At 36.9% G+C, this 14,087-nt stretch overlaps 1 pseudogene; it reads left to right on the top strand.

Annotated features, from left to right (window-relative positions):
• The first annotated feature begins 7,733 nt into the window (after positions 1-7,733).
• Positions 7,734-11,298, top strand: LOC143679565 (serine/threonine-protein kinase PLK4-like; annotated as a pseudogene).
• The last annotated feature ends 2,789 nt before the right edge of the window (positions 11,299-14,087 follow it).

The raw sequence follows: 14,087 nt of genomic DNA on the forward strand, positions 1-14,087 counted from the left end.
ATTTGGGTAAAATTGACATCTTAACAATATTCAGTCTTCCAATTCATGAACATGGAATGTCCTTCCATTTGTTTACATCTTATTTGATTTCTTTTAACAATGTTTTATAGTTTTCTGCACACAAGTCCTTTACATCCTTGGTTAGATTTATTCCTAGATATTTGATTTTTTTTTTTTAGTTGCTATTATAAATGGAAATTTTTCTTTATTTCTTCCTCTGATTGTTCACTGCTTGTGTAAAGCAACATTACTGAGTTGGGGGTGTTGTTCTCGCACCCCACCACATTGCTGAATTCATTTATTAGCTCTAGGAGCTCTGTTGTGGATTTTTCAGGATTTTCTGTGGATAGGAGCATGTCACCTGCAGATAGGGAAAGATTTACCTCTCTTTCACAATTTGGATGACTTTTATTTCTTTTTCTTACCTAATCGGTCTGGCAAGTAATTTTGGTATGATGTTGACTAACAGTGGTGACAGTGGGCATTCTTGTCGTGTTCCTGATCTTACAGGGAAAACTTTCAGTCTTTCATCATTAAGTAGGATGTTATCTGTGGGTTTTTCATATATGTCCTTCATCATGTGAGGAAGTTTCATCTATTCCTAGTGTTATAAATGTTTTTGTCATGAAACGTTGCTGGATTTTGTCAAATGCCTTCTATAATTGAGATGATCATGTGATTTTTTTTCCTTCATGGTGTTAATGTGTGTATTACATTAATTGATTTTCTTATGTTGAACTACCCTTGTACATCATGGATGAATCCCGCTTGATCATGGTGTATTATTCTGTTAGTGTGTTGTTGGATTTGGTTTGCTAGTATTTTGATGAGGATTTTTGCATCTTTATCCATAAGAGGTATTGGTCTGTCATTTTCTTTTCTTGTGGTATCTTTATCTGACTTTGGTATGAGGTACCAGAATTTGGTCTCATAGAATGAATTAGAGAGGGCTTCCTCCTCTTCAATTTTTGGAAGCATTTGTGCAACATTGTTGTTAAATCGTCTTGGAATCTTTGGTAAACCTCCCTGGTGAAGCCCTCTGGTCCTTGACTTTTCTTTGTTGGGAGATTTTTGATTACTGATTTAATCTCTCTACTCGTAATTGGGTTTATTAAGATCTTCCTTTTCTGCTTGAGTCAGTATGGGTAGCTTATGTATTTCTAAGAATGTGTTCATTTCATCTAGGTTATCTAATCTATTGGTGTACAGTTGTTCATAGTATCCTCTTCTATTCCTTTTTATTTCAAGGGGCTTGTAGTAATGCCCTCTCCCTTCATTACTGATTTGTGTCCTCTTTCTTTTTTCTTTGCCCATCTAGCTAAGGGTTTGTCAACTTTATTGATCTTTTCAAAAACCAACTTTTAGTTTTGTTGATTCCTTCTTTTTCTCTATTTCATTAATCTCCATTACAATATTTTTCCTCTCCTTCTGCTTGGTTTGGTTTTAATTTTCCCCTCTTTTTCTAGTTCTCCCAGTTTTGAGGTTGTGTCTCTGACTTGAAATCTTTCTTCCTTTTTAATATAAGCATTTAGAGCTATAAATTCCCTTCTCAGCACTGTTTTTGCTGTGTCCTTTAAGTTTGGGGATGTTATATTTTCATTTTCATTCACCTCAAGATATTTTCTAATTTTAGCTTGTGCTTTCCTCTTTCACCCATTGGTTGTTCAAAAATGCGTTAAACATATTTTTATATGTTTATATAAAAATTAAATGTTTAATTTCCACATATTCATGAATTTTCCATTTCCATATGGATTTCCAGCTTCATTACATTGCGGCTAGAGAAGATATATTGTATGATTGCAATATTTTTTAATTTATTGAGACGTATTTGTGATTCAGGATATGGTCTATCCTAGAAAAATGATCCATGTGCACTCAAGAATGATGTGTATTCTGTTTTTATTGGATCAAATGGTCTATTATATCTGTTAGATCTGGCTTAGAGAATCACTCAAGTCTTCTTTTCCCTTATTGATCTTCTGTCTAGATGCTCTATCCATTATTGAAAGTGATGTACTGAAGTCTCCTACTATTAATGTAGAACTGCCAATTTCTCCCTTTGAATCTGTCAGTATTTGCTTAATGTATACTGGGGCTCTGCTATTAGGTGTATTATAATAGCTACATCTTTTTAAATTGACCCCTTTATCAGTATTCAATGATGCTCTTGGTCCCTCATAACTGTTTTAAACTTCAGGTCTATTTTATCTGATATTAGTGTAGCTACCCCAGCTCTCCTTTGGTTACTACTTGAATGGTGTTCATTTTTTCCATCCTTTCATGTTCTACCTACTTGTGTTTGAGTTTAAGCTGTATTTTTTGCAGATGGAATATAGTTGGGTCACACTTTTTTATACATTCTGCCAATCTCTGCTTTTTGACTGGAGAGTTTAATCCATTTACATTTAAAGTCACTACTGATAATGCAGAACATTCTTCTGACATTTTTGCTATTTAGTCTTTGTTAGTCTTATACATTGTTTGTCCTTCAATTCCTCCATCAGTTCCTACTTTTACATTGATTGATTTTTTGTGTTGTACCATATTGAGTGCCCTCTCAATTCTTTCTATACATATTTTTTCATATCTTTTCTTTTTGGTTATTTTGGAGTTAAAATTTAACATCTTAGATGTATAACTATCATATTTAGTGTGATGCTAACTCAACTTTAACAGCATATATCTATACTTTTCCAATACCTGTCCATCCCCACACCTTTTTTATATTTGCTACCAATTATATCTTTGTACACTTGTGGTAGTTAGATTCAACTGTCAACTTGGCCAGGTGAAGATGCCTAGATCTATTGCTGTGGGCATGACCCAATGGCATGTGAACCTCATCTGTTGCTGATTACATCTGCAGTCAGGTAGGAGGCATGCCTGCTGTAATGAATGATGTTTGATTTCATTGACTGGTGCTTAAATGAGAGAGCTCAATGTAGTACAGCCCAAGCAGCTCAGCATACCTCATCTCAGCACTCACAGCTCAGCCCAGGCCTCTGGAGATGCAAAAAGAAATCACCCTGGGGAAAGATGTTGGAACCCAGAGACCTGGAGAGAAGGCAGCAGAGATCACCCTGTGCCTTCCTAAGTAAGAAAGAACCTCAGTTGAAAGTTAGCTGCCTTTCCTCTGAAGAACGAAGGAAATAAATCCCCTTTTATTAAAAGCCAATCTGTCAGAAAAAAAAAAACGCCAGTCTGTCTCTGGTGCATTCTGGTAGCTAGCAAACTAGAACAACACTATGACCAAAATCATAAATTTATCATTACTCTTTATGCATTTGCATTTAGTACTGGCATTTATAATAATTACCCAACTTGTGCCTTTACCAGAGGTTATCTCTTTTTGATTAGTGTTTTTTCCTCTTATTCTGAAGAGTTCCCTTTCGCATTGCTTATAGGGCAGGTCTAGTGGTGAAGAACTCCTTCAGCTTTTGTTTATATGGGAATGTCTTAATCTCTCCCTCAATTTTGATATAAAGTATGACCAGATATAAAACTATTGGTTGGTAGTTGTTGGGTTTTTTTTTCTTTTTTTTTTTTTTTAGCACTTTACATATTTCAACTCATTGCCTTCTTGCCTCTATGGTTTCTGAAGAGAAATTGGCACTCAATCTCATCAGGACTCCCTTGTACTTAGCACTTTACTTTTCCCTTATGGCTTTCAGAACTCTTTGTCCTTCCATTACAATGTTTGACTACTATGTGTCTTGGTGTATATTTCTTCAAATTTATCACATTTTGTGTTCTCTGGGATTCTTGGATATGCATATTCCCATCTTTTCCTAAGCTTGAGAAGTTCTCTGTCATTATTTCTTTGAATGTTCCTTCTGGCTCTCTATCTCTCTTTCTTATTATTCTGGGCTTCCTATAATGTGTACTTTGGTACACTTGATGGTGTCACAGAGGTCTCTTAGGATATTTTCACTTTTTATAATTCTTTTCTTCTTTTGCTTCTCAGCCTGGCTCATTTCAATTGTCTTGTCTTTGAGCTCATTGATTCTTTCTTCTGCCAGTTCCAATCTGCTGTTGACACACTTCTGGGAATTTTTCATTTTTTATTTTATTTATTGTGGCTTGCAATTCTAGCAGTTCTCTTTGGTTCCCACACACACACTCAAGCAGTAAGGATTACACAAAGGCACGAATGCTAGGAACTGGAGATCATGGAGGCCATCCAGGTCTGTTTTCACAGGGGCCAAGTTATTGAATGACTGCACGCATATGTATGATCACTAAAATAGACAATGACCACACAGTTAATTTTCAAAATATTCATTTTTAATTTTACTGAATGTGTGTTATGTGCTTAGCAATGGACAAAAACAGAGCAATCTCTATCCTTGTGAAACTTAAATTCCATTGGGATCACACTAAGTAAAATAGCAGCAATTGCATTTTATACATCAGCCTCTGCCTTTCTCAGTTTCAATAATACATATAAATGGTGTATACCATTATACCCCCCCCGTGCACTGAGTTCTATAGAGATAATATGTACAGCAAGAGGAAGTTTTATTTCCCATGTCTAGCTTTTCTTCCAAATATTCAATATGTTTCTATGCTCAAAATCTATAATTCACTTTCTATGAATCTTCTAATTGCAGACAGGGTAAAGGATACAGATGAGAAACCACAGAGAGTATAATTTGGAAAAGGGCTTTCTGGAAAAAGTAATTTGGAAAAAGACTTTTAAACTCTAGCTGGATTTGTACGTGGTGAAATTTACCCTGTTGCTGTTTGCAATTCAAATTTTTCTCTCCTGTCAGAGCTCCTATTTCTCTGGCCATTTTACCTCTAAGTTTTCCTAATTTCTCTCTCTCCTTTTTCCCAATATCCACCTCTCATCATCTTGAACTTTTCTTCCTTAATCACCACACGAAGTAATTCGTGTATTGCTGCTGGACTCCTCAGCGCAGTACGGTTCATCTCGCTCCAGTACAAAGGGAAGCCTTGATGAGTCTCACACGGGAAAGCCTCCAAACGGTAATGAAGGTAATTCTTTCACGAGTATATACTTTTACACCACTCAATATCCCACTTCCTGCAAGGGACTTACAATCGATTCTTGTTGGGAAGTCATTCAGGTACATTACAATTAAATGGCCTATTCAGAGGAATTTGTAAAGGAAAGAAGGAGTAATAAATTTTGTTGTCTTATGACCGTTATGTGCCCTTGTCAGTAAAAAGAGAGGAAAGAGCATTATTTCTGAGTGTCAAGTGTCCCTTCCCTTGTAAATGTGTCAGTTTTGATTTACTTAAGAAACAATATTTGCTCTAGGAAATGACAAAATAACACTCCAGAAAACAAATGTTCATGGATCCTTTGGGTAAGCTAGATGTCTTTAACCTAGCATTTCAAATAAGGTTCTCAATGCAAGAAAGAATGGCACAGAAACAAAAAAGTTGATCTACACTTGGGCCATTTCCACAATTAGATTACACCAAAATATATAGTAGGCCTTTTCCCTAAGTTACAAATCTTTGACTTATGGACAGCCCAGATATACAAATTGTAGGGGACCTACTGTGGCCCCAATTTACTTTGAAATGGTCTTTGAAACCAGACAACTGGGCTTGTCACTTACAGCTTCATGTCCTGAGTAATTTACTTGATCCCTCTGCCACCTCAGTTCTCTCAACTTCAAAATGGGAATAATAATCAACTGGGAAAGTGAGAGAAAGGCCAGTTGCTACCTGGTACAAATTGTTACCTGGCTACCCAAGTCCCCACTGTTTGACATGACTTCGAGGCAGTCATAACATTTCAGGTCTGGCCTCAATCTTGTAGGCTTGGAGATTCAATAGTTAGGACAGAATAGTTGATCAAGTGTCAAAGAACTGATATTAAATGAACACACAAAATTCTTAATTGATGTATTAATTATAGCAAGAACTATAACTAAGGGGATAAAATATGTGTTTGAGATAGTATATCTCCTCCCTAAAGGCAAATCTAAATGCGGAGTCAAATGACAATCCAAGGGCTGCCTGGAACATGGAGAATTTTAGCTGGGTGAAGGTGGGGATGAGTTTGGATGATTTTAAGAGTTGTAGTCCAGCTATGAAAACTGATGCTTCCCTTGCCACCATAAGGAGGCCCCACAACACACTTTATGTGCCCATGTGAGCCCTGAAAAGTGGCCTTTAGCTCTCTGTGGGATGTCTCTGGTGGATTCCTGCTAACTTCCACACATTTGTATGCCCCCAAAGATGACAGTAAAGCAAGTATATCAAGGTAAGTCTAAACCATAAGGCTTGAAGAAGATAGAAATAATAGCCAGTAACATCAAACATAAAAGACCTTGAAAATGCCAGTTAAACTTAAAAAGATTTTTACAACCTTCATCTATTTCTTCACGCCTTTCTTGAAAATCAGATGTTTCCTAAAGGGTAATACACACGAAAAAGAATATGTACTTTTTGCTGAAATGTACTATCGTCCCTCATGCTGTGAAATACATTATACATATAAAAGAGTATATAAAATTTACAAATAGAGGGCAGTGTGATGGTAGCTCAGTGGCAGAATTCTTGCCTGCCATGCTAGACACCCGGGTTTGATCCCGGTGCCTGCCCATACAAAAAAAAAATTATAAATAAATACAGCTTATACAGATATGAAACTGTTTTGTACCCCAGAAAAGCCATGTTTTAACCTTGATCCAATCTTATGGGACCAGAGCTATTGTTCAGGGTATTGTTAGATGGTTTCCATGGAGATGTGACACATCCAGTAGTGGGTGTGGCCTTTTGATTAGATAGAGATGTAACTCCGCCCATGCAAGGTGGGCCTTGATTAGTTTACTGGAGTCCTTTAAAAGCAGAATCATTTTGAAGAAAGCTCAGAGCCAACAGGAGCCCCAGATGTTTGGAGATGCAGAAAGAAAACATCCCCCCAGGAAGCTCTTTGAAACCAGAAGCCAAAGGAGTAGCAGACACCAGCCACGTGATTTCCCAGCTGAAAGAGGTGTTCCGGAACCATCAGCCTTTTTTTGAAAGATCCGAGTATCCTTCTCCGGATGCCTTAGTTTGGACATTTTTATGGCCTTAGAACTGTAAACTTGCAAATTAATAAATCCCCTTTATAAATGCCAACCCATTTCTGGTATATCGCATTTCAGCAACTTTAACAAACCAAAAGACCGTTCAAAAAAAAATAATAAAAATAAACATCTATATCCAGTACTCTGGCATGGCCCCCACCTGATGGCGTCCTGTTCCTGCCCCCTCCCAGAGGAAAGTACTGTCCTGTGTTGTGCGATAATTATGCTGTTCTTTACTTTATAATTTTACCACCTATGTATGTATCTATACTTATGGTTGTTTTGTTGTTTTGCAGCCTTATATAAATGGAATTATACTTTACATATTCTTCTATGACATTTCTTTTGCTCAAGAAGCATGTCAGGTTGCACCCCAGCAGGCCGCCGAGAGCCTGCAGCGGGCTGGCCACTGCTCAACCTCTCCAAAGTGACCCGTCTAGTCACACTACTGACAGCCTCATTTGGACAACTCTGTGCTCCTAATTGGGAGCACAGAGGCACTGCCCGGGCTTGGGAAGGTGCCTGGGAGACCTTTCAGTGTTTGTGCTTGTCTGACCAGCAGCCTAGAAAGCCTAGACTGATGGGTGCCAAGACTGGCTGCCCGCTGGAGCGCTGCCTCAAAGACTCTAAAAGGAGCTAATCCAGGCAGCAGAGGCCAGGACGGGAAATAGGGCAACCTGCAGCATCAAGGATTTCAAAGTTGGAAATCTGCTCGGTAAAAGATCCTTTGAAGCTATCTACAGGCTGAGTCCATTCATAGTGGTTTGGAAGTTGCAATCAAAATGATAGATAAAGCCAGGTACAAAGCTGGAATAGTACAGAGTCCAAAACGAGGTGAAAATGCATTGCCAATTGAAACACTCTTCTATCTTGGAGCTTCATAATTATTTTGAAGATAGTAATTATGTGTACCTGGTATTAGAAATGTGCCATAATGAAGAAATGAACAGATATGTAAAGAACAGAATGAAACTCTTCTCAGAAAAGGAAACTCCACAATTCATGTACCAGATCATCACAGGAATGTTGTATCTTCATTCTAATGGTATATTACATTGGGACCTCACACTTTCTAGCCTCTTACTTACATGTAACATGAACATCAAGATTGCTGATTTTAGGCTGGCATCTCAATTGAAAATGCCACATGAAAAGCACTATACGTTATGGGAAACTCCTGATTACATTTCACCAGAACTTGTAACTCAAAGTACACTTGGACTTGAATCTGATGTTTGGTCCCTGGGCTGTATGTTTCTACATTACTTATTGGGAGACCACCTTTTGACATTGACACAGTCAGGAACACATTAAATAAAGTAGTATTGGCAGATTTTATGAAAAGCCAACATTTTTGTTAAGAGAAGCCAAGATCATAGCAATCCAGCGGATTATTTAAGTCTATCTTCAGTATTAGATCATCCTTTTATGTCCCAAAATTCATCAGCAAAAAGATTTAAGAACTGTATAAGACTCAATTGATAGAGGAGATGCCACAATTTCTACTGCAATTACAGCTTCTTCCAGTACCAGTATAGCAGATAGTTTCTTTGGCCAGGAGTAAACTTTTCATTGGTCAACCACTCCCAAATAAAATGACTGCATGTCCAAAGAATAAAAATTAAGTGACTTTTCTTCTTCAGGAGATGGAAGCAGTTTTTATACTAACAAGAAACCAGTAACAGTAGAAAAGGGAGAGAAATCAAGATGCAGAAGGACCACTTTCTCGATAGCTTTGTAGAGCCCATTCACTTTTCTGATAGATCTGGTACTTCTAGTAGTCCCAGGGAAGAAAATATACAATGGAAAGATGTCATTCAGCAGAAATGCTTTCAAAGTCCAAAAGATCAGGAATCTATGCAAATGAAGAGAGATACTCTCCTACGAATAGCAATGTCAATATTTTTTTCTACTATACAGAAAAGACATTCAATAATTCCGGATCTTTTGAAAGACCTGATAACAAACAAACATCACCAGACATCTCATACTGAAGTGATCCAACAGTGGTTTGGGAATCTGCAAATAAATGTTATTTTAAGAGAACCTACAGAACACAACAGCATTAAACCAGACAGAGATGTCCAGGGCCAACCAGATGTGCAGGAGGACATATCAAGAAATGCCTGGGCTGATCTAAGAGCCAAGAAGAACTCAGATCTTCCCACTAACATACATTCTGTAAAACAACTGAATACCATGAAATGCATGACTTCACAGTAAACCTGAGATACTTCAACAAAGATCTATTTTTGGCTTAGAGCCTTTATATGAACAAAGCAAAACCAGGGATATGGATCCATCACTAGGTTATCAAAAACACACATTATGAAGCATTACATCTCCCTTGACTGCTCCAGGTTACTACCAATCAGACAGAAAACCAAAAAAGTCTGTGGTGGGTATACCTGATTCAGAGGATGTGTCTGTGTAGCTTCTAAAGGAGTATACATCTCAAGAATACATGAAAGAAGTTTTTCAAATATCTTACGATAAAAAATATAATCACTATTTATTATCTAAATGATGGAAGAGGTTTTCCTCTTGCTGATAGACCACCCTCTCCTAGAGACATCATCCATATGTTCCGCTTTGATAATTCACCAGAAAAGTACTGGAGAAAACATGAATATGCTTTCAGATTTGTACAGCTTATAATATCTAAAACTCTGAAAATAACTTATTTTACAAGATATGCCAAATGCATTTTTAAAAATTTATTTATTAATTTAAAAAATTAACAAACCAAATAAAACACTAACATATATAATCAGTAATTCACAATATCATCACTTAGTTGCATATTCATTTCTTAGAACATTTGCATTAATTCAGAAAAAGAAATAAAACGAAAACAGAAAAGAAAAAAAAAGATTATACCTTCCATGCCCCTTACCCCTCGCTTCCACTGATCACTAGCATTTCAAACTAAATTTATTTTAGCATTTGTTCCCCCTATTATTTATTTTTATTCCATAAGCTCTACTCATTTGTTGACAAGGTAGATAAAAGGAGCATCAGACACAAGGTTTTCACAATCACACAGTCACATTGTGAAAGCTGTATCATTACACAATCATCCTCAAGAAACATGGCTACTGGAACACAGCTCTACATTTTCAGGCAGTTCCCTCCAGCCTCTCCATTACATCTTGAATAACAAGGTGATATCTACTTAATGGATAAGAATAACCTCCAGGATAACCTCTCCACTTTGTTTGGAATCTCTCAGCCATTGACACTTTGTCTCATGTCCCTCTTCCCCCTTTTGGTCGAGAAGGGCCAAATGCATTTTGATGGAGAATTCTCCTGGTGTTGATATTGAGGTTTGGTTTTATGATGGAGCAAAATTAGACAAGACGGAAGATTTAATTCACATGCTTGAAAAGACTAGGAACTCTTACACCTTGAAAGGTGAAAGTCAAATTAATAGCCTGAAAGAGGAAATAAAAATGTATATTGACCGTGCTAGTGAGGGTTATCACGTTTGTTTAGCACTGTAATCTGTGATTTCAGAGAAGAAGAAAAAAAGTGGAAGTGCTCCCTTTTCCTTAATAATTGTAGGAAGAAACCTGGCAGTACTAGTTCCTCTAAAACCTTATTACTTCCTTCTTCTGTGGATCCAAACGACCCAATGAGAGCTGCGCCAGCTTTGAAGAGAAGGATCATGACCAGAGCTGCACCAGCTTTGAAGAGAAGGATCATGACCAGAGCTGTGCCATCTTTGAAGAGAAGGATCATGACCAGAGCTGCACCAGCTTTGAAGAGAAGGATCATGACCAGAGCTGCGCCATCTTTGAAGAGAAGGATCATGACCAGAGCTGCGCCATCTTTGAAGAGAAGGATCATGACCAGAGCTGCATCTCTGAAAAAGGCACCAATACCTAGTCCTTCTATGGTTACAAAGGAAGGTCTTGGCTTTACAGCCAAAGCTTCTGGAACAAACATCTATCAGTCTAAAAATTGTTTACCGAAATCAGCACAGCTTTTGAAATCTGATTTTGTGGAAAAGTGTTGATTAGCTACGCAGTTAACAAGCAGAGCTATGTGGGTTCAGGTTAATGATGGATCTCAGCTGGTTGTGACTGAGTTACCCATCCCCAAATGGTCAAGTAACCCATCCCCAAATGGTCAAGCAACTAGGTATGGAGAAAATGAAAAGTTACCAGACTACATTAAACAGAAATTACAGTGTCTTTCTTCCATCCTTTTGATGTTTTCTAACCAAACTTTTAATTTTCATTGATTAAAACTCCTTTTAGTTATGGAAGTTTAATAAATAACTTTTTGTTGATTTTCAAATAAAGTGACTTATTTAATATAACTTCTTCCTTCAGAAAGCCTTTCTACAAAAGAGAATTTTAATCTGTGCCATCCTCTATGTATTCTAATGAGAAAACAAAGCAGAATGAAATTCAGTTCATTTATAAAATATGGTAGGTCATATTATAAAATAGATAGGAAATCTAACTTTGTTCTTTGAGCATGCCTCTAAATTTAATGTGTTCATTTATTTGTATTGAACAGTCTTTTAAAAGCAAAAATATAAATGATGTGGGCCATCCTTGTGCTTTTATTGTTTTCCCCATTCTTCAGACATGTTGAGAATCATGGACAAAACTTGATGGACTTTTTGAATTTTTGAACATGTAAATAATGTGCATTTAAACTACAAGTAACATATGTAAAAATGCATATTTGTTTTATATTTATTTTTGTAGCACCAGTTTCTGATGCAACATTTCTGAAAATGCATTTTATAAAAACTAATAAATGTAGTGATACATTTTTTTAAGAGATGCATCAGATTGAGCTCCATGACTTCATTTCATTTTTTTTAACTACTGTATAGTTTTCTATTATGTTATTCACAATTCCGTTCTACTGCTGATGGATATTTGTGCTGCTTCCAATTTTTTTACTATCACAAATAAGGCTGGTATGAGAATTCTTATAAAAGTTTCTGATAAATAAGGATCCACATTTCTCTAGGTATATAACAAAGAATGAATATCCTAAACAATATATTCATGATGAACATATTCATTTCTACTAGACAGTACCCAATTCTTTTCCAAAATGATTGTACCAGTTTTTACTCTTACCTCAATTGGATGAGAGTTCCTCTTGCTACATCCATATTCCTACCAGTGTTTGGTATTACCTGACTTTTAAATATGATTTACTTTTAAATTTCTCTGCTTGCTAATGAAGTTGAGTCCTTCACATGTTTATAGGCCATTTCTGTTTTCTTTTCTATGAACTGCCTGAGTATGGAACAGTTAGGATTCTCCTGACTATTATGTAAGTAACATGAGATTTATTAGAAGAATCAGTTCACATGATTGTGGAGATTGGCAAGTCCAAATTCCATAGGGCAGGCCGCAAGTTGGAAATTCCAATGTGGCTTTCAGTGAAATCCCCCAGGAGAAAGTGGCTGACTGAAAGTAATTCTCCTTTCTGACTGCTAAAATCATCAGTTCTCCCTTTAAGGCTTTCAACTAATTAGATGAGACTTCTCTCATTGCTGAAGGCAGACTCATTTGTTGATTGTAGATATAATCAGCCATAAAGCAATCAACTAACTAAAGATTTAAATCCATCCAAACTACCCTCACAGTAACAATCAGGCCAGTGCTTTCTTGATCAAACAAACAGATACTACAACCAGGCCAAGTTGACACATGAAATTCATCATAAAAGCTCACTATTTGTCAATTTGGCACCCATTCATGTCTCCTTAAACCATATATAATCTCTAAATAAAGACAACCACATTGTCCTACTTTCATTTAATATAATTCAACTGATCTATGTACAACTGGAAATGCACTAACCTTTCCTCAGAATACTGTGCAAGTCCTTGGCTAATATTCATTCAGACTTGATATCCTATTAAAGTTAATACAACCTATGTTATATGATAAGGGGATAAGATATGGAAGAAAAAGATGCTTGCATTATGTATACAATATATATATATAAACATATAACAAAACAAAGAAGAAATTTTCATAATCATTATAGTCATTTCTGCAACTAGTCATGTGGTTGTAAGTTGTATTTATAACTATCTTCTTCCACTACTTATTCCATATTTCCTTTGCCTTCAGCAAACACCTCACCTGGTCATAGTTCATTGCCTGGTGGGGTGATCCAAATCTTCATTCCTAAAGTTTCTGGACCATTAGTAGTCCTGCCTGGATTGGGTTATTGAAATTTTCCACTGACTTTAAACACAGGGTGTCCTAGTACTAAGAGACACCCTTAGGGATCAACTGCAATACAGGCAAACTTTACCTCCATTGTGTAGTAGCAGTCCTATTTCTCCCTGGGATCAATCTTCCCAGCCAGTACAGTAATTTCCTTCTTTGCTTTTTGATTCAAAAGCATGAGGAAACCAAAGTGGCCAATCTGAATGTCCAGTTCAGTAGAATCAATGTTGTGTCTCCTGGTGGAAGAACTCCTCCATTTGGAACTAAGACCTGCAGACCAGCAGAGCTTAGGGTCCCAGGAACAGTAAGCAAAAATTTTCTAGTGGATCACTAGGGGTAATAGGGAATGGTGCCACTTTCATTTGCTTCAATCCTGGATCTATGAATCCTAGCTTATGGAGAAGAACCTTAGAATAGATGCTGATTTAGCGCACATACAGCCTCTTAGAAAACATGGCCTGGGCCTGCAAGGTATCACTATTACCACCCAGTTGATGGCATAATTGAGTCTTCAAAAGGTCATTCCACTGTGCTTTCATTCAGCTGCTTCAGGATTATGAGGAATATGGTAAGACAAATGAATACCATGAGCATGTATCCATTCTCACACTTCATTTGCTGTGAAGTGTGTTCCTTGATCACAATCTATGGAATACCATGATGGCGGATAAGCAATTCTGTAAGTCCACAGATGGTAGTTCTAGCAGAGACATTGCCCATAGGAAAAGCAAGTACACATTCAGGGTATATGTCTATTCCAAAAAGAACAAAATGTTGTTCCTTCCATGATGGAAGTGGTCCAATACAAGCAACCTGCCAC

Source organism: Tamandua tetradactyla, chromosome 4 (assembly GCF_023851605.1).
Source record: "Tamandua tetradactyla isolate mTamTet1 chromosome 4, mTamTet1.pri, whole genome shotgun sequence".
Taxonomy (NCBI): Eukaryota; Metazoa; Chordata; class Mammalia; order Pilosa; family Myrmecophagidae; genus Tamandua; species Tamandua tetradactyla.